This window comes from Schistocerca gregaria, chromosome X (assembly GCF_023897955.1).
Source record: "Schistocerca gregaria isolate iqSchGreg1 chromosome X, iqSchGreg1.2, whole genome shotgun sequence".
NCBI lineage: Eukaryota > Metazoa > Arthropoda > Insecta > Orthoptera > Acrididae > Schistocerca > Schistocerca gregaria.
The window spans coordinates 280190184-280214551 of record NC_064931.1 but is presented as its reverse complement, the minus strand read 5'-3'; the positions used below and the strand labels follow the sequence as shown (position 1 = coordinate 280214551).

The following is a 24368-nucleotide window of genomic DNA, read 5'->3' as shown; positions in this document are numbered from 1 at the left end:
TTGGCAGTTTCCCCCTCCTCACGGTGAGACAACGTGGCGTGGAGGTGGGAGAAACGTGCCAGCCAGGCTGAGCCTTAAGGCACTCGTACCCGCATATCGAATTCTTGGCCACCCTTATTATATATCGTCAGTGTGGTGTCACCGCCAGACGCCACACTTGCTAGGTGGTAGCCTTTAAATTGGCCGCGGTCCGTTAGTATACGTCGGACCCGCGTGACGCCACTATCAGTGATTGTAGACCGAGCGCCGCCACACGGCAGGTCTAGAGAGACTTCCTAGCACTCGTCCCAGTTGCATAGCCGACTTTGCTAGCGATGGTTCACTGACTTCTACGCTCTCATTTGCCGAGACGATAGTTAGCATAGCCTTCAGCTACGTTATTTGCTACGACCTAGCAAGGCGCCAGTATCCGTACTATTGATATTGTGAATCATGTACCATAAAGAGCGACGTTCGTCATTAATGGATTAAAGTTAAGTATTCCACCAGCTACGTCCGTTTTTCTCAATTCTAATTCCCTTGTCATGTTCCAGACCTCACGCCAGCCTGCGTGAGCTAAAACGCGTGCATTTCGGCCTCCTTTAGAAAAACACGGTTGGCTCTCCTGCCAACCACAACAGTCAGGAACATCTAGTATGAATTATGAAACACCCTGTAGGTGATGATATATTGAGTGAATAAGGTGCCAGGTGTCCATGAGATTTAATTCCTTTGTAGTTGTGTGAAGAAATTCACAAAAATTGCAATTGGGTTTCTGATCCTCTCTTGAAATTAATCAGTTGAAATCAGCACCTAATACAATTGGCATACACAAACTAGTGAATAAATCTGACATTTCACCTTGGTAAGAGTCATGTCCCTTCGCTCTGTATTGGGAAGCGGAGGGAGGGTACTAGATACATATGCAAATTACGTAACTAGGCTGTAGTGCCTGGAATGCCCTGCAGAATATTACTGAACCATCATCGTTACCACCTCGATACTACATTCAATCTTCTTTGTTGTCTGTCCATGATACATGAGAGTGATGCCCTTGTTTTTATGAGACGTATGAGCTCACTGGATCTGTTAGATTTCAGTGGAGTTTAGGAATCTGAATCGTTCGGTGTGGCGTGGCGGCCCTCTTAGAAGTTGCTTTCGACGCCATATTAGTTTTTTTTCCTTGTTGGATTTCAGAGTAAAATATAATTTTTCTAATTCCATTGGCACCTTTAAAGTGCATTGGAGGCTGTTAGACTCTGTGACGACTACATAGCTGGAAACTCGCAAAAGTTCAAAGGAAAATATTTTGGCAGGACCTGTTTTATCAGCGTTCTCGCTTACTGGTTGTTGCATAGAAGATTCGGATTCACTAGGACTCGAATTTTACGACGTCCGAAGTGCTGATATTTCCAGCGTTGACATATCAAGTTTTCGTTAGCCTGTGGCCAGAACATCGAAAAATGCTGTACGTGAACTGTGCTTCCTCATGTGTATTTGGAGAACTGTCACCTGGCTCCAAATTTCCAGCACAACCACGCCATGCTGTCTGAGGGGAGAGGGGAAGAAGGGGAAACTGCGAGCGCACTGGATTTAAATGGAAATGCAGTCACATAAGAAGCGCTGAACGGTTTTCAAGCTGGTTAGTTTCATATTCTCAACGACACACATGTCCACCCCCGATAGCTGAGTGATGCCGGCACGGTAACCCAGCGTGTTCGGTAAGAGGGTTAGCTGCCTCTGTAATAAAAAAAAAAACTGAGTTAATGGATCAACGACGAACTGAAACGGCTGTTTTCTGACGTCCGCCCGGAGCAGATAGAAAGAACGAAGACGAAAAAAATGAGATTACACAAAAAAAGTGGACAGCGCGACAGACTGTCAATCCTAAGAGCCCGGGTTCGATTCCCGGCTGGGTCGGAGATTTTTCTCCACTCAGGGACTGGCTGTTGTGTTGTCCTAATCATTGTCATTTCATCCCCATCGACGCGCAAGTCGCCGAAGTGGCGTTAAATCGAAAGACTGGCCCCAGGCAAGCGGTCTACCCGACGGGAGGACCTCGTCAAACGACATTTTTTTAACGACACAGATCAAAAACAAAACAAAATTTCAATGTTATTTAATAATTTTTATTGCGCTGAAGACATGATAAAATTTATACACTCCTGGAAATGGAAAAAAGAACACATTGACACCGGTGTGTCACACCCACCATACTTGCTCCGGACACTGCGAGAGGGCTGTACAAGCAATGATCACACGCACGGCACAGCGAACACACCAGGAACCGCAGTGTTGGCCGTCGAATGGCTCTAGCTGCGCAGCATTTGTGCACCGCCGCCGTCAGTGTCAGCCAGTTTGCCGTGGCATACGGAGCTCCATCGCAGTCTTTAACAGTGGTAGCATGCCGCGATAGCGTGGACGTGAACCGTATGTGCAGTTGACGGACTTTGAGCGAGGGCGTATAGTGGGCATGCGGGAGGCCGGGTGGACGTACCGCCGAATTGCTCAACACGTGGGGCGTGAGGTCTCCACAGTACATCGATGTTGTCGCCAGTGGTCGGCGGAAGGTGCACGTGCCCATCGACCTGGGACCGAACCGCAGCGACGCACGGATGCACGCCAAGACCGTAGGATCCTACGCAGTGCCGTAGGGGACTGCACCGCCACTTTCCAGCAAATTAGGGACACTGTGGCTCCTGGGGTATCGGCGAGGACCATTCGCAACCGTCTCCATGAAGCTGGGCTAAGGTCCCGCACACCGTTAGGCCGTCTTCCGCTCACGATCCAACATCGTGCAGCCCGCCTCCAGTGGTGTCCCAACAGGCGTGAATGGAGGGACGAATGGAGACGTGGTGTCTTCAGCGATGAGAGTCGCTTCTGCCTTGGTGCCAATGATGGTCGTATGCGTGTTTGGCGCCGTGCAGGTGAGCTCCACAATCAGGACTGCATACGACCGAGGCACACAGGGCCAACACCCGGTATCATGGTGTGGGGAGCGATCTCCTACACTGGCCGTACACCTCTGGTGATCGTCGAGGGGACACTGAATAGTGCACGGTACATCCAAACCGTCATCGAACCCATCGTTCTACCATTCCTAGACCGGCATGGGAACTTGCTGTTCCAACAGGACAATGCACATCCGCATGTATCCCGTGCCACCCAACGTGCTTTAGAAGGTGTAAGTCAACTACCCTGGCCATAAAGATCTCCGGATCTGTCCCCCATTGAGCATGTTTGGGACTCGACGAAGCGTCGTCTCACGAGGTCTACACGTCCAGCACGAACGCTGGTCCAACTGAGGCGCCAGGTGGAAATGGCATGGCAAGCCGTTCCACAGGACTACATCCAGCATCTCTACGATCGTCTCCATGGGAGAATAGCAGCCTGCATTGCTGCGAAAGGTGGATATACACTGTACTAGTGCCGACATTGTGCATGCTCTGTTGCCTGTGTCTATGTGCCTGTGGTTCTGTCAGTGTGATCATGTGATGTATTTGACCCCAGGAATGTGTCAATAAAGTTTCCCCTTCCTGGGACAATGAATTCACGGTGTTCTTATTTCAATTTCCAGGAGTGTATTTAGTACAAACTGTAGGTGCATGGACAGGTGTAAACAATTACGCAAATTTTTGTCATTCAGGTTGCCACGTAATCGTGACTTATTTGGTTTCGTAATCGAAAAACGTTTTCCACGCACACGTGTTGATCGAAATATTGTATCACGTTCGTAACATTATTATGGAAATGTGGAAACTCTTGCCAAGGAAAACTTCGTAGAAATCCTTGGCGGTTTTATTGTTAAAGAATCTGTTTCGTAAAGAGGAATCACAGTGCGCATCAATAAGTTCTATCTACACATTAATTGAAGCGCTTTCAGCGAAAGCGGTAAACGGTCTCAAAAACAGTTCAGAAACAGATGAAGATTGATAGTGTCCTTGAAATTTTTAGAAAATTACCCTTCTAATTCTTCCAGCACCATAACAAATTCTTCAAAATTCAGGTTTTGTTTAACACTTAGGAAAACGGATAGTCCAGCGTCAAGCGTCCATGCACTCAGTTTTAAACGCCTTGTCCTTTCCAATGTGAGATCTTCTCACCTTGCAACGTCTTACTGTGTGCTGTGCGCAACCAAGTCTACTTAAAATACGAGTTCTGCAATCCATTCCGGATGTTCTAATTTTGGTTCCTGCATTCACGTTTCCTTGAAAAATTCAACAATAGCAGGTTTTGAATCTCAAAAATATTTCCAGGTACGCCCCTTGATTTGACCAGTGTCCTTTGCAGTAATAAGTATAGTCAATATATTCTTCGTTTTTTTTCACCAAAAACTGTTGCAACTGACAGTGAGACTTAAGAAAATTTACTTCTCATAGAACCAATTTTATCAGGTACTCCGTACCTGCAAATGTAGCACGAAGTACTTCTCGGTATAAAGATTCATTATAACTAAATCTTTAAATTCTTTCTGTATAGTACTCTAATGTCGTTCCATAGCAAATTTTGTGGTACGTGTCGATTATGCACCTGTGTACCATGTAATACATATTGAGAATTCCTATCCTCCTCTTCTGTCGTTGCTATTTATTTTTAAAGGCTAGAGACGATAGATCCGTAGATTGCATCTCTTTGTGCAATCAGCTACTGGGCCTGTGAACTTCCTTTATACCAGACACAAACAGCAAAGAATAAACTGCGCTGACACAACCATTCTGCCTCACTGAAGGAAGTCATGCTCACCGAACAATGCTGGACCGCTATGCTAAATGTAATGTTGGGTTGCATCGAGTACTCCCGAGAATCACCGAGCAAAACCGAGAAGCACCGGGTAGTGGTCGAGATAGGCCGAGAGTCGGACCGCACGCGTCCAGTGCGCATGCACTCAGTTTTAAACGCCTTGCTGCGAAAAATGTCTAACTCGAATGTAGAGAAGCAGCTGGAAAGTCTAGCGAACTGTAGTAAAAGAAAAAAATTGATTTTCACAGTGGTTTCCATTTCGTGACCGACCGGACCTTAGTTTCCAAATAGCTCTATAAACGTGGATGGTTAGGTATGACTTATATGGATTTTTAAGTCTACGCGCAAAACTCGAACACCACTGTTCATATTAAATTGTGCGATATTGACCCACTTTTCCCTCTATACTTGAAATCTGGGCCATAAGTAGCCAAAGCTTGTTTTATTGCTTAATTTGGTGTTTTTAAAGACGTATTATATATCCAAATGTTCATAAATCGATACCTACGTATGTAATCGATCTGTGATAGTGAATTTATTGACAACTCTTGTATAAATTTCATCACTGACACCATGTACGAAGACACAATTAAAAAAAAATCGTACTGTGGACTAAGCGCATTGTGATTGCATAAACTGATCGTCTCTACCAAGCAGTCATCTACACTAGCAGTCTTCAGCCTTTACTGACCACAATGAAACCCGAAACGAAAGTTGGCTTTTGGGCGCCATGATCACAGAGTCAAGCCCAAGAGCTACTTTTTTTAAGCGTCCACTCGCTCGCCAAATGGAAACCACAGAGAAAATCAAAAATGTTTTATTTGCAACATTTAGCTGCACCTTCCAGCTACTTCTCTACATAGTCGCCGCTCCGACTTAGACAACTGTCAAAATGTTGACCAACTTTCCAACACCTTCGTCAGAAGTCAGATACTTGTGACTTACACCAGTATTCTATGTTGGTCTTTCCTTCGAAAACGAAAAATTCTCATGAAGAAGGAAATGAATGACAGTTACATTTTGTGGGTTACATGAAATAAGGAAACTTCTCAGCAGACACTTCACACATGGCGGGAGACACTACTTTCTAGCCATCTTTATGTGCTCACTGTGCACTCAGAAGTGAAAAGTGCGACGTGACACGATAGGCGGACAAACTAGAGACACTGATTACCACATCTCCACGAAGTTTCAGCGGATTTTCATTGTGGTTTCAATTTCATGGTCGAGCTGACGTTGAAAATAAAATAGCTGTTGGACTTAACAAGTAAATGCGCTGCGTACAACAGACCGCAAAACTCGGCTAAAGGATAAACACGTTTCTCGGAGGATCACTGCTGCCAGGCGCCGCGTGTCTAACACCGATAACTCCCGCAAGCAGTAAACGAGCTGGTCGCTGCATTGAGTTTAACAGCGTGATAAATTCCAGATTATTCCTCGACCAAAATGCACACCATATGTCAGCCATAAAGCAAGAATTTGAATGTCATTGAACGATATATGGACATTTAGCCTTTGCATCACCGTTTACGGACTGATACAATGTGGTATCCACTAACCAAAGACATTTTACCCTATGGTGCTATAAATGGGAGCCACCACGGTGTTACGGTATTAACCATACTGTCGGGGCTAAGCAGTGTAGCAAGTTGACAACACTACTTGAAGATGCGTTTGTCATCGTAGTAAGACAGTTCTTCAACCATTTAATAATTCGGGTTTTGTCAATGTATAAAGTGTTTAATGTGATGCGGAATTATGAAATAAATGTACGTAAAATGACAAAACATTATCTACCCAAATGACAGGGATTTGGTGATAGAGGTACCAGCTGGTTCAGACTTCTGTCCCTTATTGTCAAGACTTTATTGACTGATACCAAACACTGTTCAATAAGGTAGCAATTACACTTAAAATAATTGCAGTTCATTTTTACAGTTTATACGCGATTTCAAAAAACACACTCGAAGACAAAAAAATAATAATATACGCATCACGAAGTAATGATCCGAATCGGACGGAAATCAGTAGATGTGATGTACACGTACAAGAAACAAATGATTAGCTGGCCGGAGTGGCCGAGTGGTTCTAAGCGCTACAGTCTGGAACCGCTCGAGTGCTACGGTGGCAGGTTCGAATCCTGCCTCGGGCATGGATGTGTGTGATGTTCAAATGGCTCTGAGCACTATGGGACTTAACATCTATGGTCATCAGTCTCCTAGAACTTAGAACTACTTAAACCTAACTAACCTAAGGACATCACACAACACCCAGCCATCACGAGGCAGAGAAAATCCCTGACCCCGCCGGGAATCGAGCCCGGGAACCCGGGCGTGGGGAGCGAGAACGCACCGCACGATCACGAGATGCGGGCAGTGTGTGTGATGTCCTTAGGTTAGCTAGGTTCAAGTAGTTCTAAGTTCTAGGGGACTGATGACCTCAGAAGTTAAGTCTCATAGCGCTCAGAGTCATTTGAACTATTTTTGAAACAAATGATTAAATTTTCATAAAAAATGGATGATTTATTCAAGAGAAAGAAATTCATAAATTGAGCCAGCAACAATGCATTTTTGCACCTTTGGCCCTCATGGAAGCAGTTATTCGGCTTGGAATTGATTGATAGAGCTGTTGGATGTCCTCCTGAGGGATTCCGAGCAAAATTCTGTCCAACTGGAGCGTTAGATCGTCAAAATCCCGATACTCCGAATTTTCTCAGTTGGGAAGAGATCCGGCAACCTTGCTGGTCATAGTAGGATGTGGCAAGCACAAAGACAGGAAGTTGAAACTTTCGCCTTGTGCGGCGGGCTTTATCTTGCTGAAACATAAGCCCAGGATGCAATGCCATGAAGGGAAACTGAACTGAGCGTAGACTATCATCGACGCACTCCTGTGCTGTAAGGGTGCAGCAGATGAGAACTAAAGGGGTTTAGCTCACAAAATAAATGGCACCCCAGAATATCACTCCTGGCTGTAAGGTCTTACGGCGGGCGCAAATCGGGTTGGTACCCCATCCCCGTACGGGGCGTCTGCACACGCGTCTTCGCTAGTCACGGGGGCTCAATTCGAGGCTGAAGACAATTCTTCTCCAGTCAATGAGATTCCAGGCCGACGACGTGCCTGGACAGGCCCCGGCCAGCAGTGGGATACCAACCTGACTGTCGCCCGACATACGGCCCGACAACCACGAGTTGTCACATGAGTTGTCGGTTAAAAAGAACTCGAAGATATTTGCATACAAAAATATTTGGGAACATTTTTAAAGTTTCTGATCAAGGTAAAATGAGGCAGCTGGACCACAGTTTTCAGCGAGAGTCTTCTAAACAGAAGCATATTCGCCTTCTCTGCGTTCCGATAGTAGCAATTTTCAGCTGCTAGCAAAATACTGCTTCCACAGGCCCGCGTCCGCGGAGCGGCTTGTTCTACGAGGAGCTGTTGGCCTAGATGATGTCGTCAAATACAGCTGCCCAATCTGCAGGCTTGCCTATCATCTGCACTTATAAGCATGTATTTCTCGCGGTGTTTCAGTATTTTTATCCGGCACCCGTAGGTTTTAAAATATGTATGTGTAAACAAAAAGATAAAGGAAAAGTGTTGTTTAAATGACGTCATGTTCGCTTTTAGCTGTAGCTGGTTTCAATTCACTACTGCAGTTACAACGTTTCTGCTGTTTCCAAACACAAACTTTCATTTTATGTTATGCCACAGAAGTAGGTTAAAACAACATTCTTGTAGGAATGAGACATTCTTGATGGTAATGTACTAATTGTGTGTTATTAATGAGACGAATAGATTTGTTATTGGCAAGCAGATTGAACTGAGTCAACAATATTGCCATTTTTTAACCTGTTAATGTCAAATCTATGAATATCATCAATAACAGTCAACAACTGTATTACCATCTAAAGTAACACAGTCCTACAAGAACTTAAACTAAACTCCGTCCGAACAGGCCTTGGAAGGCCTAATGGTACCGACCAGCCGCCATGTCATCCTCAGCCCACAGGGGCCACTGGATAAGGATACGGAGGGGCATGTGGTCAGCACACCGCTCTCCCGTCCGTATGCCAGTTTACGAGACTGGAGGCGTACTTCTCGATCAAGTAGCTCCTCAGTTTGCCTCACAAGGACTGAGTGCACCCTGCCTGCCAACAGCACTCGGCAGACCGGATGGTCACCCATCCAAGTGCTAGCCCATCCCGGTAGCGCTTAACTTCGGTGATCTGACGGGAACCGGTGTTACCACTGATGCAAGGCCGTTAGCCTCCAAGAACTTAATTGAAACGTATTTCTATGACATAATATAACAACAAATCTTTCGTTCGAAACTGGCACAATGATAAAATTACAATAACATAAAAACTGTTATAGATAAAAGAGGGCATGACGTCTTTTAAACAATTTAAAGAAACTATGGTCCATAATACAGTAAATTAATAAAAATTTTGTGTTTCGAAGAAGTCGGAATTGACTGAGAAATGTGTGTTAATGGATCCTGTAGCATCATATTCAAAACTACATGGAAATGATTCCTAACTCCCTCTGTCTGTGTGTATCTTTTACACGGGTTACTATAAACAACGACCAACAATTATTCTTAAATACTGTCATGTTTCCCAGTATGTCCCTTAATGCTTAAATGAGGTAGATAACATAACGTATTAGGAAAGGGAGGTCCGAGTAAGGGGATGAGTAGTTAAAACTACTTTGTAACATTAGTAACACGTAAACAGGCCAATTTACGTCAAATGATGACAGTGAGCAAATATTAAAAATTACAGCATATTAATTATAGTTAGTTTTATTGTGTAAATAATTTGTAGTAAGTTTTTTGCACCACGCAGGTTGGCTTGATTTTTTTTTTTGTGAGGTTGTTGAGCTTGTTCAAATGCAACTCATTCTTAGAAAACAAGCGAGAAATGTGCAATGGACGGTAAGCAATCACTACTTTCTTTTGTTTCTCCAAAGTAAACTTCTTGTGAAAAAGCAAATAGGAATATACCTCCTTCGTAGTGACCATGAACTAATGACAAACTGCCTTCTCGTTGAATTGTTCGAGGTCCATTCTGACATTTGCCCAGAAAGCAGTAGAGTGTCGAAGCGTTCTCAACAGTACTCCGTCCATGTCATCGATGTTCCATGGTACCAAGAATGCACAATTTTTGCCCTCTCGGCGTCTGCGTACCTCCTCCTCTCCACCCTCAGTCTCAGGCGTACCCTGCCGCGTATATTTTACGACGTTCCTTGCAAGCAGGCAGTTAGTCATCAAGAACTGCCAGAAGACGGCACCTTGTCCCGTGACAAAACATGGCAGGCAACGGGCCATTTGCTACGGCCGAAACCTCAGGAAACCTATAAACGACAGGTCTGCCTGTGTAACCTGCTATGTCACATGCCGATACCGATCAGCGGCCCCATCGCAATGCGGAACGCGTGGCGTGCCGTTCCGTTGCGTTTGAGTTTGACTTCGGAAGCGTACGCGGCATGCATTTTGAAGAAAATGAAAAGTGCTCGTAAAACGATATAGGTAAGACATCTGTTAGGTGCAAAAATTGGCAGTTGATCCTAAATAACGAAAAGTGTGAAGTCATCCAAATGAGTGCCAAAAGGGATCCGTTAAACATCGGTTATACAATAAATCAATCAACTCTAGAGGCCGTAAATTTAACGAAATAAGTAGGAATTACAATTACGAAAAACTTAACTTGGAAAGAAAAGATAGAAAATTTGGTAGGGAAGGAGAAACTAAAACAGTATTTTATTGAGAGAACACGTATATTCAGGGGTAACTCATCATTGAGTAAAAGAGTGTTCATTGCACAAAAGCGTGTAATCAGAATAATTGCTAGAGCTCATCGAAGATCATCCTGCAGACACTTACTTAAAGAGCTACAGATCTGCACTGTAGCCTCACAATACACAGGGTGTTACAAAAATGGTTCAAATGGCTCTGAGTACTATGGGACTCAATTGCTGTGATCATCAGTCCCCTAGAACTTAGAACTACTTAAACCTAACTAACCTACGGACATCACACACATCCATGCCCGAGGCAGGATTCGAACCTGCGACCGTAGCAGTCCCACGGTTACGGACTGCGCTCCTACAACCGCGAGACCACCGCTGCCGGCTGTTACAAAAAGGTACGGCCAAACTTTCAGGAAACATTCCTCACACATAAATAAAGAAAAGATGTTATGTGGACATGTGTCCGGAAACGCTTAATTTCCATGTTAGAAGTCGTTTTAGTTTCGTTAGTATGTACTGTACTTCCTCGATTCATCGCCAGTTGGCCCAATTGAAGGAAGGTAATGTTGACTTTCGTGCTTGTGTTGACATGCGACTCATTGCTCTACAGTACTAGCATCAAGCACATCAGTACGTAGCATCAACAGGTTAGTGATCATCACGAACGTGGTTTTGCAGTCAGTGCAACGATTACAAATGCAGAGTTGGCAGATGCCCATTTGATGTATGGATTAGCACGGGGCAATAGCCGTGGCGCGGTACGTTTGTCGCGAGACAAATTTCCAGAACGAAGGTGTCCCGACAGGAACACGTTCGAAGCACTTGTTCGGCGTCTTAGAGAGCACGGAACATTCCAACCTTTGAGTCGCGACTGGGGAAGACCTAGAACGACGAGGACACCTGCAATGGACGAGGCAATTCTTCGTGCAGTTGACGATAACCCTAATGTCAGCATCAGAGAAGTTGCTGCTGTACAAGGTAACGTTGACCACGTCACTGTATGGAGAGTGCTACGGGAGAACCAGTTGTTTCCGTACCATGTACAGCGTGTGCACGCGCTATCAGCAGCTGATTGGCCTCCACGGGTAAACTTCTGCGAATGGTTCATCCAACAATGTGTCAATCCTCATTTCAGTGCAAATGTTCATTCCAACGTGATCAAATTGTAAATTTTCACAATCAACGTGTGTGGGCAGACGAGAATCCGCACGCAATTCTGCAATCGCGTCATCAACACAGATTTTCTGTGAACGTTTGGGCAGGCATTGTTGGTGATGTCTTGATTGGGCCCGATGTCCTTCCACCTACGCTCAATGGAGCACGTTATCATGATTTCATACGGGATACTCTACCTGTGCTGCTAGAACATGTGCCTTTACAAGTACGACACAACATGTGGTTCATGCACGATGGAGCTCCTGCACATTTCAGTCGAAGTGTTCGTACGCTTCTCAACAACAGATTCGGTGACCGATGGATTGATAGAGGCGGGCCAATTCCATGGCCTCCACGCTCTCCTGACCTCAACCCTCTTGACTTTCATTTATGGGGGCATTTGAAAGCTCTTGTGTACGCAACCGCATACCAAATGTAGAGACTCTTCGTGCTCGTATTGTGGACGCCTGTGATACAATACGCCATTCTCCATGGCTGCATCAGCGCATCAGGGATTCCATGCGACGGATGGTGGATGCATGTATCCTCGCTAACGGACGACATTTTGAGCATTTCCTGTAACAAAGTGTTTGAAGTCACGCTGGTACGTTCTGTTGCTGTGTGTTTCCATTCCATGATTAATGTGATTTGAAGAGAAGTAATAAAATGAGCTCTAACATGGAAAGTAAGCGTTTCCGGACTCATGTCCACATAATACATTTTCTTTCTTTGTGTGTGAGGAATGTTTCCTGAAAGTTTGGCCGTACCTTTTTGTAGCACCCTGCATATATTCACTTATGAAATTTGTTATTTACAATCCGAACGAATTCAAAAGTAATGGCAGTGTACATAGGTACGACACTAGGAGAAAGGATGATCTTCACTACTCAAGGTTAAATCTAACTTTGGCTCAGAAGGGGGTAAATTATGCTGCCACAAAAGTCTTTGGTCACTACTCAAGGTTAAATCTAACTTTGGCTCAGAAGGGGGTAAATTATGCTGCCACAAAAGTCTTTGGTCACTTGCCTAATAGCATCAAAAGTCTGACAGATTGCCATATAGCATTTAAAAGGAAATTAAAGGAATTTCTTAATGGCAACTCCTTCTACTCATTAGATGAATTTTTGGATATAGTAAGTGGGTAATTTCTTCAACCCCCACAAAAAAATTAAAAGTATTGAGTGTCATGTAATATTTCGTGTAATGTAATATCTTGTATAAACACCTTTTATTAACCTGACATTTCCACATGATTACGAAGGGTCGTATTCATGATCTATGGAACAAGTACTAATCTAATCTAATCTTAGAAGATGCAAAACATCTACTAAAGAGACTGCCTACAGTCCGTCCTCGTTTGGAATGCTGATGCGCGTCGTGGGACCCTTATCAGATAGGATTAACATCGAGAAAGTTCAAAGAAGGGCAGCACGTTTTGTATTATTGAGAAACAGGCGAAAGAATGTCACGGACATGATACAGGATTTGGGGTGGACATCATTAAAAAAAAGGCGCTTCTCGTTGCGGCGGGTTCCTCTCATGGAATTTCAATTGCCAACTATGTCCTCCGAATGTGAAAATATTTTGTTGGCACCAATCTACATGGTGAGGAACGATCATCATATTAAATAAGGGAAATCAGAGCTCTCACGGAAAGATATAGGTGTTCGTTTTTTCCACGTGCTGTTCGACAGTGGAATAATAGAGATTTATTGCTATGGTGGTTGGATGAACGCTCTGTCAGGCACCTAAGCGTGATTTGCAGAGTAGACATGTAGATGTAGATGTATTCACGGATGTGTCAGTGCCAAACCCCTCCACGATCACGCCACAGGAGGATGCAAAGCAAGAGGGCTGAAAAAGCATTAGCACCCTTTTTCTCCTTCGGATCGCGTTCAGATTTTGTCGAATGGTTTTTAACGATCCCTTGTGGTTCCAACCTCTACACGAGACCAAAAACTGCAGTCGCGTTGCACTCCAAGGGAGAGCGTCCACGTGTATTGAGAATGCAGTGGCACCATCTCCTTAGAAAACGGTTGAAACGTCCGAGGTAGTGAGCAGTGGTAAAGATTGCCAAGAACGTCTACCTGCTGATCATTGCACTGTGAACTGTCGTTTTCGACGGGGAAATGTGCGGAAATCGACACCTCAGGAAAAAAGGTGGTTTCGATGGCACCCTATATGCCACCCCCTAAGGGCTTTTTGTGCCTATCCCGAGTGGCGGTGTACCTGAAATGTTCTCCTCGCCAACTCTTAAGAAAACCACGTGATTTCAACGCCGGGCGTCGCGGGTCTGATCTCCATGGCAGAGGTGTCAAAGGAAGGTGTAAAATGCGAGTAAGAGAGGCTGTGATGCCTTTCCGATTGTATGAAACGTGCGCGGTGGCGCAGGGAAAAATTGTGGTGACATTTGGTGCCACTTTGACATTATCAACCAATCTTCCAAGTCATGTGAAATTTCGAACTGTGGTCATTTTTTTCACATGTGTCGACACCTCGTTGTTTGAAGCGTCGTCGAGCCCGCAGGTGACCTTGTTGGATGCCAAGCTGTTGCACCGTAATGGAGGAAGGTTTTTCGCACGTATAAGACAATTTTCAAACTTACGTGTCCCAGTGGGCGGCTGGCACAGTGTTTCTAAAAAGTGATCCTTTAATTCTGCTACACAGTGTACATTCGGATCGAGGATGCTCTCATACCGGACAACGACTGGAACAACAATTACCCTTGGATTTTTGGTCACATGGTAGCCGTTATTCTGAGCACTGCATTTGTGGAAAATGGGCGACTGGTGGGGTCACCTCCGCTATCATCATTGACTACTAAAAAAAAAAATTAGGCAAGAGTTACGCTAAAAGATGTGAGTCTGGAACGATTACTTCAGGAGGTTCCCATCACATCTAGTGTAAACATGTATGCGAGTAACAAGTTCTCTCTCTTTAAGTTTTGGTTATTTACTATGAAGGTGAAAACAGTTTGAGTTTTATCTCCATTGATGGAATATTAACTATGAACCTATGTGGTGCAGTGGTGTGGCAGCCAGATGTAGATTTCCCGTGATTTATTTAAACTGATTAAGATGGATGCCAGGATAGTGCCTCTGAAAGAATACGGCTGGTTTCCTTCCACATCATTCTACATTTCGAGCTTGTGCTTCATACCTAATGATCGGGTTGCCGGCAGGACGTTAAACATTAATCTTTCTGCCTTTTTCAATTTTAATTTGTTTCAGAAGATTATTTATTGTTGTAGTTTTTTCTGGAGTACTTACTAACATCTAAAATTTCTTGAGAAGATTTGTTAACGCCAAAGAAGAAGGCGCTGATAACGAGTAAAACATATGACTAACACAAGCCTAAAAATTCATTAACAGAAAAAATACCGTAAAGGAGAGAAGTAGCAAACACAAGGGAAAAAGTAACAGTCTCGATTTCGGGAGAACTGATGTTCAGATGCCGTTTCGATAATCCACATCTATCATAGCCTTCGTAACCCTGATTCGACTAATACTATAGCCGGTATGGTTCCTTCGAAAAGGAATCTCTGATTTCCTTCCCCTTCGTCCTGTTTGAATGTGAGTTGCTTCTCCAAAAACCTCATGGCCGACATGATGTTAAATTCTGATCTTCATTCTGCAAACTTCACCAATCTGATAATTGTGATTTTCACGCAGTGCGTACGTAGGTAAAAGTAAAATGTTCTTAGACTCCTATGTGAGGAGCAGATGAGTAAAAGTATTTGAAGAAGCTCTACTGCCTGCCAGACAAGTCTATTGCTTAACGTGTTGGCCTTCCTGAAATCTGTTGAGTGTCTTCAGTCGCTATAGACTGTCAACTGTCCTAGACAGACCAGTAATGCTCAACGATACTTCCTCGTGTTTATTCTCATGCCTTTCGTACGTCAGCTAATACTTCTCAAGCTTCTTCGCATAAACTCTAAAAAAAGTTGGATGGACATACAATTACAAGATAAATATGGTCGATCCTTCTTACCACACTTTCCATGGTCAGGCTGAACCATTTCAGTACTGTAATAAGCAGGTTTACTCTGGCCCTGACGGCTATAATCACCACATTGTCGGTGAGACGCTAACTGTAACCATCCTATACTTCAATAAGACGGTATCAAGGCCTGTATAGGCAAATTGCTTTGAATGTACTAATATTTAGATCAATTGAAATATGTGGTAACAAGAATGAATTTTTCTCTAAATCACAGAAACTGACATAGGCTATCAGTTCACGAGGGCGTGCTGAAAAGTCATGCCTCTGATTTTTTCCTTGAAAGCTTTCTTGAAGCTTTTTAAATAAAAAAGACGTTATTAACATTCTACATGTTTATTCTTTCAATTCGACCAGTTGCCCAATTAGAGATCCACAATGAGGCCCTTTTCAAAATTTCTCAGGTACTGATAACGCTGTCTTACACTAGTATGTGTAATCTCCGTCTTCTTCACGAACATCATTCTACATCTAACGATGTTCACACCCCTTACTTACTCTACCGGGCGTGGTAAAAACACTAAACAATAAAACTTCCTGGCAGATTAAAACTGTGTGCCCGACCGAGACTCGAACTCGGGACCTTTGCCTTTCGCGGGCAAGTGCTCTACCAACTGAGCTACCGAAGCACGACTCACGATCGGTACTCACAGCTTTACTTCTGCCAGTATCCGTCTCCTACCTTCCAAACTTTATAGAAGCTCTTCTGCGAAACATGCAGAACTAGTTCGAGTCTCGGTCGGGCACACAGTTTTAATCTGCCAGGAAGTTTCATATCAGCGCACACTCCGCTGCAGAGTGAAAATCTCATTCTGGAAACATCCCCCAGGCTGTGGCTACGCCATGTCTCCACAGTATCCTTTCTTTCAGGAGTGCTAGTTCTGCATGTTTCGCAGAAGAGCTTCTGTAAAGTTTGGAAGGTAGAAGACGGATACTGCCAGAAGTAAAGCTGTGAGTACCGTTCGTGAGTCGTGCTTCGGTAGCTCAGTTGGTAGAGCACTTGCCCGAGAAAGGCAAAGGTCCCGAGTTCGAGTCTCGGTCGGGCACACAGTTTTAATCTTCCAGGAAGTTTGATATCAGCGCAAACTCCGATGCAGAGTGAAAATCTCATTCACTAAACAATAACTTCGATAATGCATGCTGGTGGTCGTTCTATCCGTCACAGAGAATTGCAACTCCAATCGTTTACATATCCGCCAATGATAAGTACGAAATTACACTGACGTTTGACCACGTTATTCACATTTTTTGTCAGGCAGTGTATATGTTGTTCTTACCTCGGTTCGTATAACGCGTCTCTCAGAATCTACCACCATTATCTTATCAAATAATTGACTCTTAGGTGTAGCCCAGTGGAACAACTGTCTACCTAAATCAATCATATTGAAACAACCGGCAAAATTCATTTACAGTATATCTACACAATATAATTACCTGCAGGAGAAAATTATCAGCGTACTACAAACGATAGTGAAAATCAGTACTATATAACCAAGCGGGTCCAAGGCTTACATCCAGCCCCTCGTTGACCAGTATGGTTTGGCAGTAGAAGGTAGATTGTAGCAAAAGGAAGCCGAAGTTTTAAATTCCACGTTTAAGAAATCGGTCAGGCACGAGAATCGTACAAACGTAACGTCGTTTGACCACCACACAGAGTCCTTTATCAATGACATAGTAATAATCATCCCTTTCTTAGATAAACAACTGGAGGAGTTGAAAATAAATAAGTCGCCAGATCAGGATCGAATCCAGCTTCTGTTTTATATATAGTACTCTACATCATTGGCCCCTTACTTACTTTGCATTTATGGCGAATCTCTCGACCAGCGCAAAGTGTCAGCCCTCTAGAGAAAAGCGCAGGTGACTCTTGTATATAAGAAGGTTAAAAGAACGGACCCTCAAAATTTTAACAGCGGTTTGCTGCAGAGTTCTAGAGCATATTCTGAGTTCGAATATAATAAACCTCTTAGAAACTGAAAATCTCATGTCCACGAATCAGCACGGCTTTAGAAACCATCGCTCGTGCGAAATCCTTTGCTGTTTTCTCACATAATATTCTGCGAACTATGTATGAAGGACTACAGGCAGATTCCATATTTCTAGATTTCCAAAAATCAATCGACAGTGTACCCCACTACAGACTGTTAACGAAAATACGTACATACGGAACAGGCTCCCAGATATGTGACTGGATCCTCGACGATTTCTTAAGTAATAGAACACAGTGTGTTGCCCTCGACGGCGAGTGCTCATCGGAGACAGGGGTAACAGAAGGTGTGCCCAGGAAAGTGTGATAGTACCGTTGCTACACTACTGGCCATTAAAATTGCTACACCACCAAGATGACGTGCCACGGACGCGAAATTTAACCGACAGGAACAAGATGCTGTGATGTGAAAATGATTACCTACACAGAGCATTAACACAAGGATGGCACCGGTGGCGACACCTACAACGTGCTCACATGAAAGAAGTTTTCAACCGATTTCTCATACACAAACAGCAGTTGACCGGCGTTGCCTGGTGAAACGTTGTTATGAGGCCTCGTGTAAGGAGGGGAAATGCGTACCATCACGTTTCCGAATCGGTGGGTTCAGGAGGGTAATACGGAACGCCTTGCTGGATCCTAGCGGACTCGTATCACTAACAGTCGAGATGGCAGGCATCTTATCCGCATTGCTGTAACGGATCGTGCAGCCACGTCTCGATCCCTGATTCAACAGATGAGGACGTTTGCAAGACAACAACCATCTGCACCAACAGTTCGACGACGTTTGCAGCAGCATGGACTATGAGCTCGGAGACCATGGCTGCGGTTACCCTTGTCGCTGCATCACAGACAGGAGCGCCTACGATGGTGTACTCAACGACGAACCTGGTTGCACGAATGGCAAAACGTCATTTTTTCGGATTAATCTAGGTTCTATTTACAGCATCATGATGGTCGCATCCGTGTTTGGCGACGTCGCGGTGTACTCACACTGGAAACTTGTATTCGTCATCGCCATACTGGCGTATCACCCGGCGTCATGGTATGGGGTGCCATTGGTTACACGTCTCGGTCACCTCTTGTTCGCATTGACGGCACTTTGAACAGTGGACGTTACATTTCAGATGTGTTACGACCCGTGGCTCTACCCTTCTTCTATCCCTGCGAAACCCTACATTTCAGCAGGATAATGCACGACCGCATGTTGCAGGCTCTGTACGGGGCCTTTCTGGATGCAAAAAAATGTTCGACTGCTGCCCTGGCCAGCACATTCTCCACATCTCTCACCAATTGAAAACGTCTGGTCAATGGTGGCCGAGAAACTGACTCGTCACAATACGCCAGTCACTACTCTTGATGAACTGTGGTATCGTGTGGAAGCTGCATGGGCAGTTGTACCTGTAAATGCCATCCAAGCTCTGTTTGACTCAGTGTCCAGGCCTACCAAGACCGTTATTACCGCCAGAGGTGGCTGTTCTGGGTACTGATTTCTCAGGATCTATGCACCCAAACTGCGTGAAAATGTAATCACATGTCAGTTCTAGTATAATATATTTGTGCAATGAATACACGTTTATCATCTGCATTTCCTCTTGATATTGCATTTTTAATGGCGAGTAGTGTATTTTATATACACTCCTGGAAATGGAAAAAAGAACACATTGACACCGGTGTGTCAGACCCACCATACTTGCTCCGGACACTGCGAGAGGGCTGTACAAGCAATGATCACACGCACGGCACAGCGGACACACCAGGAACAACGGTGTTGGCCGTCGAATGGCGCAAGCTGCGCATCATTTGTGCACCGCCGCCGTCAGTCTCAGCCAGTTTGCCGTGGCATACGGAGCTCCATCGCAGTCTTTAACACTGGTAGCATGCCGCGACAGTGTGGACGTGAACCGTATGTGCAGTTGACGGACTTTGAGCGAGGGCGTATAGTGGGCATGCGGGAGGCCGGGTGGACGTACCGCCGAATTGCTCAACACGTGGGGTGTGAGGTCTCCACAGTACATCGATGTTGTCGCCAGTGGTCGGCGGAAGGTGCACGTGCCCGTCGACCTGGGACCGGACCGCAGTGACGCACGGATGCACGCCAAGACCGTAGGATCCTACGCAGTGCCGTAGGGGACCGAACCGCCACTTCCCAACGAATTAGGGATACTGTTGCTCCTGGGGTATCGGCGAGGACCATTGGCAACCGTCTCCATGAAGCTGGGCTACGGTCCCGCACACCGTTAGGCCGTCTTCCGCTCACGCCCCAACATCGTGCAGCCCGCCTCCAGTGGTGTCGCGACAGGCGTGAATGGATGGACGAATGGAGACGTGTCGTCTTCAGCGATGAGAGTCGCTTCTGCCTTGGTGCCAATGATGGTCGTATGCGTGTTTGGCGCCTTGCAGGTGAGCGCCACAATCAGGACTGCATACGACCGAGGCACACAGGGCCAACACCCGGCATCATGGTGTGGGGAGCGATCTCCTACACTGGCCGTACACCTCTGGTGATCGTCGAGGGGACACTGAATAGTGCACGGTACATCCAAACCGTCATCGAACCCATCGTTCTACCATTCCTAGACCGGCAAGGGAACTTGCTGTTCCAACAGGACAACGCACGTCCGCATGTATCCCGTGCCACCCAACGTGCTCTAGAAGGTGTAAGTCAACTACCCTGGCCAGCAAGATCTCCGGATCTGTCCCCCATTGAGCATGTTTGGGACTGGATGAAGCGTCGTCTCACGCGGTCTGCACGTCCAGCACGAACGCTGGTCCAACTGAGGCGCCAGGTGGAAATGGCATGGCAAGCCGTTCCACAGGACTACTTCCAGCATCTCTACGATCGTCTCCATGGGAGAAAAGCAGCCTGCATTGCTGCGAAAGGTGGATATACACTGTACTAGTGCCGACATTGTGCATGCTCTGTTGAATGTGACTATGTGCCTGTGGTTCTGTCAGTGTGATCATGTGATGTATCTGACCCCAGGAATGTGTCAATAAAGTTTGCCCTTCCTGGGACAATGAATTCACGGTGTTCTTATTTCAATTTCCAGGAGTGTATATACATGTGGGGTGCCATGTGTGGTTGTGCACTGATGATGCTGTGGTGTACAGGAAGATGTCGAAGGTAAGTGACTGTCAGTTGATACAAGATGACCTAGAGAAAATTGGTTGTTGGTGTGTTGAACGACAGTTGGCTCTTAATGTAGAAAAATGTGAATTCATGAGAATGAATAGGATAAACGAACCCGTAATGTTCGGATAGAGCGTTAGGAGTGTCCTGCTTGACACAGCCACGTCATTTAAATATTTGGGCGTAACGTTGCGAAGTGATATGAAATGGAAGGAGCATGTGAAGAATGTGGTAGGGAAGGTGTATATCGACTTCGGTTTTTTGGGAGAATTGTAGGAAAGTGTTGGTCATCTGTAAAGGAGACCGCACACATGACGCTACTGCGACCTGTTCTTGAATGCTGCTCGAGTGTTTGGGATCGGCACAAGGTCGGATTGAACGAAGACATTGGAGCAATTCAGAGGCGAGCTGCTAGATTTGTTACCTTTAGGTTCGATCAGCATACAAGTGTTACGTATACGGTTCGGGAGCTCAAGTGGGTATCCATGGACGGAAGAAGACTTTCATTTCGAAGAACACTGCTGAGAAAGTTTGGAAAACCGGCATTTGAAGCTCACGACACAACGAAATACTGCCGCCAACATACATTTCGCGTTGGTACCACGAAGAAAATCTAAGAGCAATTAGGGCTGATACAGAGGCATATAGACAGTCGTTTTTCCCTCGCTTTGTCTGAGAGTGAAACAGGAAAGCAAATGACTGGTTGTGGTACAGGGTACCCGCCTCCACGCGAAGTACGGTGGCTTGCGGTGTATGTATGTAGATATAGATAACTATTGATTTAATGAGCTACAAGAATAGTGAACTTTAAGTGTGAATTATTAGCAAAAAATGCTCGGAATGATGTTAATTTCTTTGTACGTTGTTGTATGCCGTTGGTTTTGCTAGTCAGTGGTTAACAGTCTAACTCCGACAAATTTTTCTAGGAACAAAGCTTTTGGTCTCGCGAAGTTTTTTGACGGTATAATGATTGTGAGGTGATCCGCTTAGTATATATCTGGAACCTACCATACAGACAATGCTGCTGCCCTTTGTACATTTTAGTTTCATTAACTAATAGCAGGTATCGTTATTTGCCTTCACGCCTGAAAACTATTTACTCGTTAATAAAAATTACCCACTGTTTACATTTCTGTAAGAACTTAGTGTAATTACTCTTCAACGTGCACAACTAACCTGAGCTGTGGGGTGGATACTTCCATCTGGCTCCAATTAAATTGAAACAGAATACACAATTAGTCAACTTTAACGTATATTCTCGTCGAAAATGGCATACTCTCTAGTGATATTTTATTCAGAACAGAAAAATAAAAGAACTGCAAAAAGAAATATACGTTAAGAAATATTATTTTTGCTCATTAATTCCGTTGAGGCCCACAAAACTTCTGTCTCGTCAAATTTAACTCAAAGAGAACTCCAATTCTTGAAAAAAGTGACTAAAAGCAGTATAGTACCATTAATAAAATTCCTATTCAGCTATTGTTAACGAGGTAAGGAGTACTGGTTCTTCACCATTTATTCGGAGCCTAGTTTTGGAAGTGAAGTTTCATGGTTGACCGAGTAACTGTATGGCTAATATCACGAATACCCATAATTGTTCAAAAGAGCATAGTTATCTGGGCACCGCTCAAGGTTTCTCTATGCTCTACAAACCATTTTTGTAGAAGGCGTGTTCGATGGCTAATTGAGATATCACCCGGAAAGACGACGTCAACGTTTTTCGAAGGAAATTATTCTGCATAGAGATCATACAAGGTAAAATAAACAAGTGAATAAATATCATACTAAGAACACGAACTTTTCCGTGAAGCAGAACGGCTGTGTTGTAGTCTTTGGCGCTGGATGTAGCTGAGAATCTCCGTGACGCTTTCGCGCTTACTAATCGAAAATGTAACACGACGCATTGCTCTTCTTTGGCTATCCTCTATTTTCTCTGTCAGTCCTATCTACTATAGATCCCAGGCTGAAGAGCAATATTGAAATTCTTTTTGAAAGAGACTTTTGTAGGCTAACTCCTTGCCCCATCACAAGGATCTTCCAATGAGTCTTTGTCCGGCATCTGCCTTTCCTGCGATTACTCTTACGTGCTCGTTCCGCATGCGTACTCCCAGATATTTAATGGACGTTACTGCTACCAACGATTGTTATCCAGTTGTGTAATCACACAGTAATAGGTCTTTCGCATATCTATGCGTATGACGTTATATTTGTTTATGTTCAGATTCAACTGCCAGCCCACGCACCAAGCATCTACACAATGCAGGTCTTCCCGTATTTCGTAACAATTTCCTAGCGTTGTTACTTCTCTGTTTACAACATTATCATCCACGAACAGCCCGATGGAGCTTCCAACTTCATCCAGTAGGTCATTTACATACGAGAGGATGTCAGAAAGTACGCTACACGTTATTATGGCTTTCGAAGTAACTTTTATTGAATGCCGCTCTACATTTCAAAGTGACACAGATACATGACACTTTTTTCCACATAATCACCAAGTCTCTAAACATTGGTCGGAACGTGCCACAGTCGTTCAATTTCTCTACGACAGAAATGGACTCGTTGGTCATTCTACAACCGCTGTGTGAACGTCGGACGAAAATGACACATATCGAATTAAGTGACCACGAAATACAAAATTAAGTAAATTCGCTCATCAGAGGAAAGGCGACTGAATCGGATGGGATATTTTTACGAATTTACGTGTGAAATAAGTTACTTCTCTTCTAGCATCCGTGTATCGTGGGTCGCTAGAGGAGCGAAACGCTCCTAGTAACTGGAGAAATGTGTACACACTCAACTACAGGCCTATATCGCTGATGAAAGTCCGTTTTAAAATTTTAGAAGACGTTCTATTCTTACCTATTATCAAATTTCTGGAGACCAAAAATCTCCCGTGTAGAAATCAATGTGGATTCTGCAAAAAGAGATCATGTGAAACACAGCTCGTCGAGACTGATGACGTGTTCCGTGACTTCAGGAAGTTGTTCTACGCATTACCGAAAGGTCAGTTAATGGACAAAATACAAACTTACCGAATATCAGATCAGGACTGGATTGAAGAGTTACTTGCAAACAGAACACAGCATGTCATTCTTAACGGAAAATAGCCTTTAGATGTTAAAGTACTTCGAGCGTGCCCCAAGAGAATTTTATAAGACCATAACTTTCCACAAAATACGTCGGGACTTCAGAAAAAGTAAATTACAAAAGTCGTTCGAAGCTAAGGCCATTGCGAATGATCCTGTTGGAACTGAATCACTTTATTGGAATAGCGCACTGAACCCATCACACTGGAGGAGTGCCAGGACGCTATTTCTCGTGGCCTGTGTATGTTGAGACATTCCGGTAGTAAATGACTGCGATTTACCCGTATGTGACGCAGTATGGTATCACGTTCGACATACTTCGGCTATATTGGTGTTACAATTGCAACACATCAACAGACAATAGAACATAAAAAAGAGATGGTATTGAGGCGACACGAACCTTAATTACCCGTATAAATCCATATTCTCGAACGCTCCCACGCTGCTATCACGTAACTACGACGCAGCGCTGCTCTTATTTGTCTATTACAGACAGAAACATCTCGGCGTTTCAAGCACATAAAAGTAAACGTTATTTTGT

General features: G+C 44.5%; 1 protein-coding gene and 1 non-coding gene across 2 annotated transcripts in view; one reads left to right on the top strand and one right to left on the bottom strand.

Annotated features, from left to right (window-relative positions):
- The window catches only part of LOC126298531 (BTB/POZ domain-containing protein KCTD12), a 113247-nt gene that overhangs the window by 50304 nt on the left and 38575 nt on the right, over positions 1-24368 (bottom strand). The gene's annotated exons all lie outside the window — the stretch shown is intronic.
- On the top strand, positions 16591-16665 carry Trnas-aga (transfer RNA serine (anticodon AGA)). Its single transcript has one exon. It is a non-coding gene; the product is annotated as a tRNA-Ser (tRNA).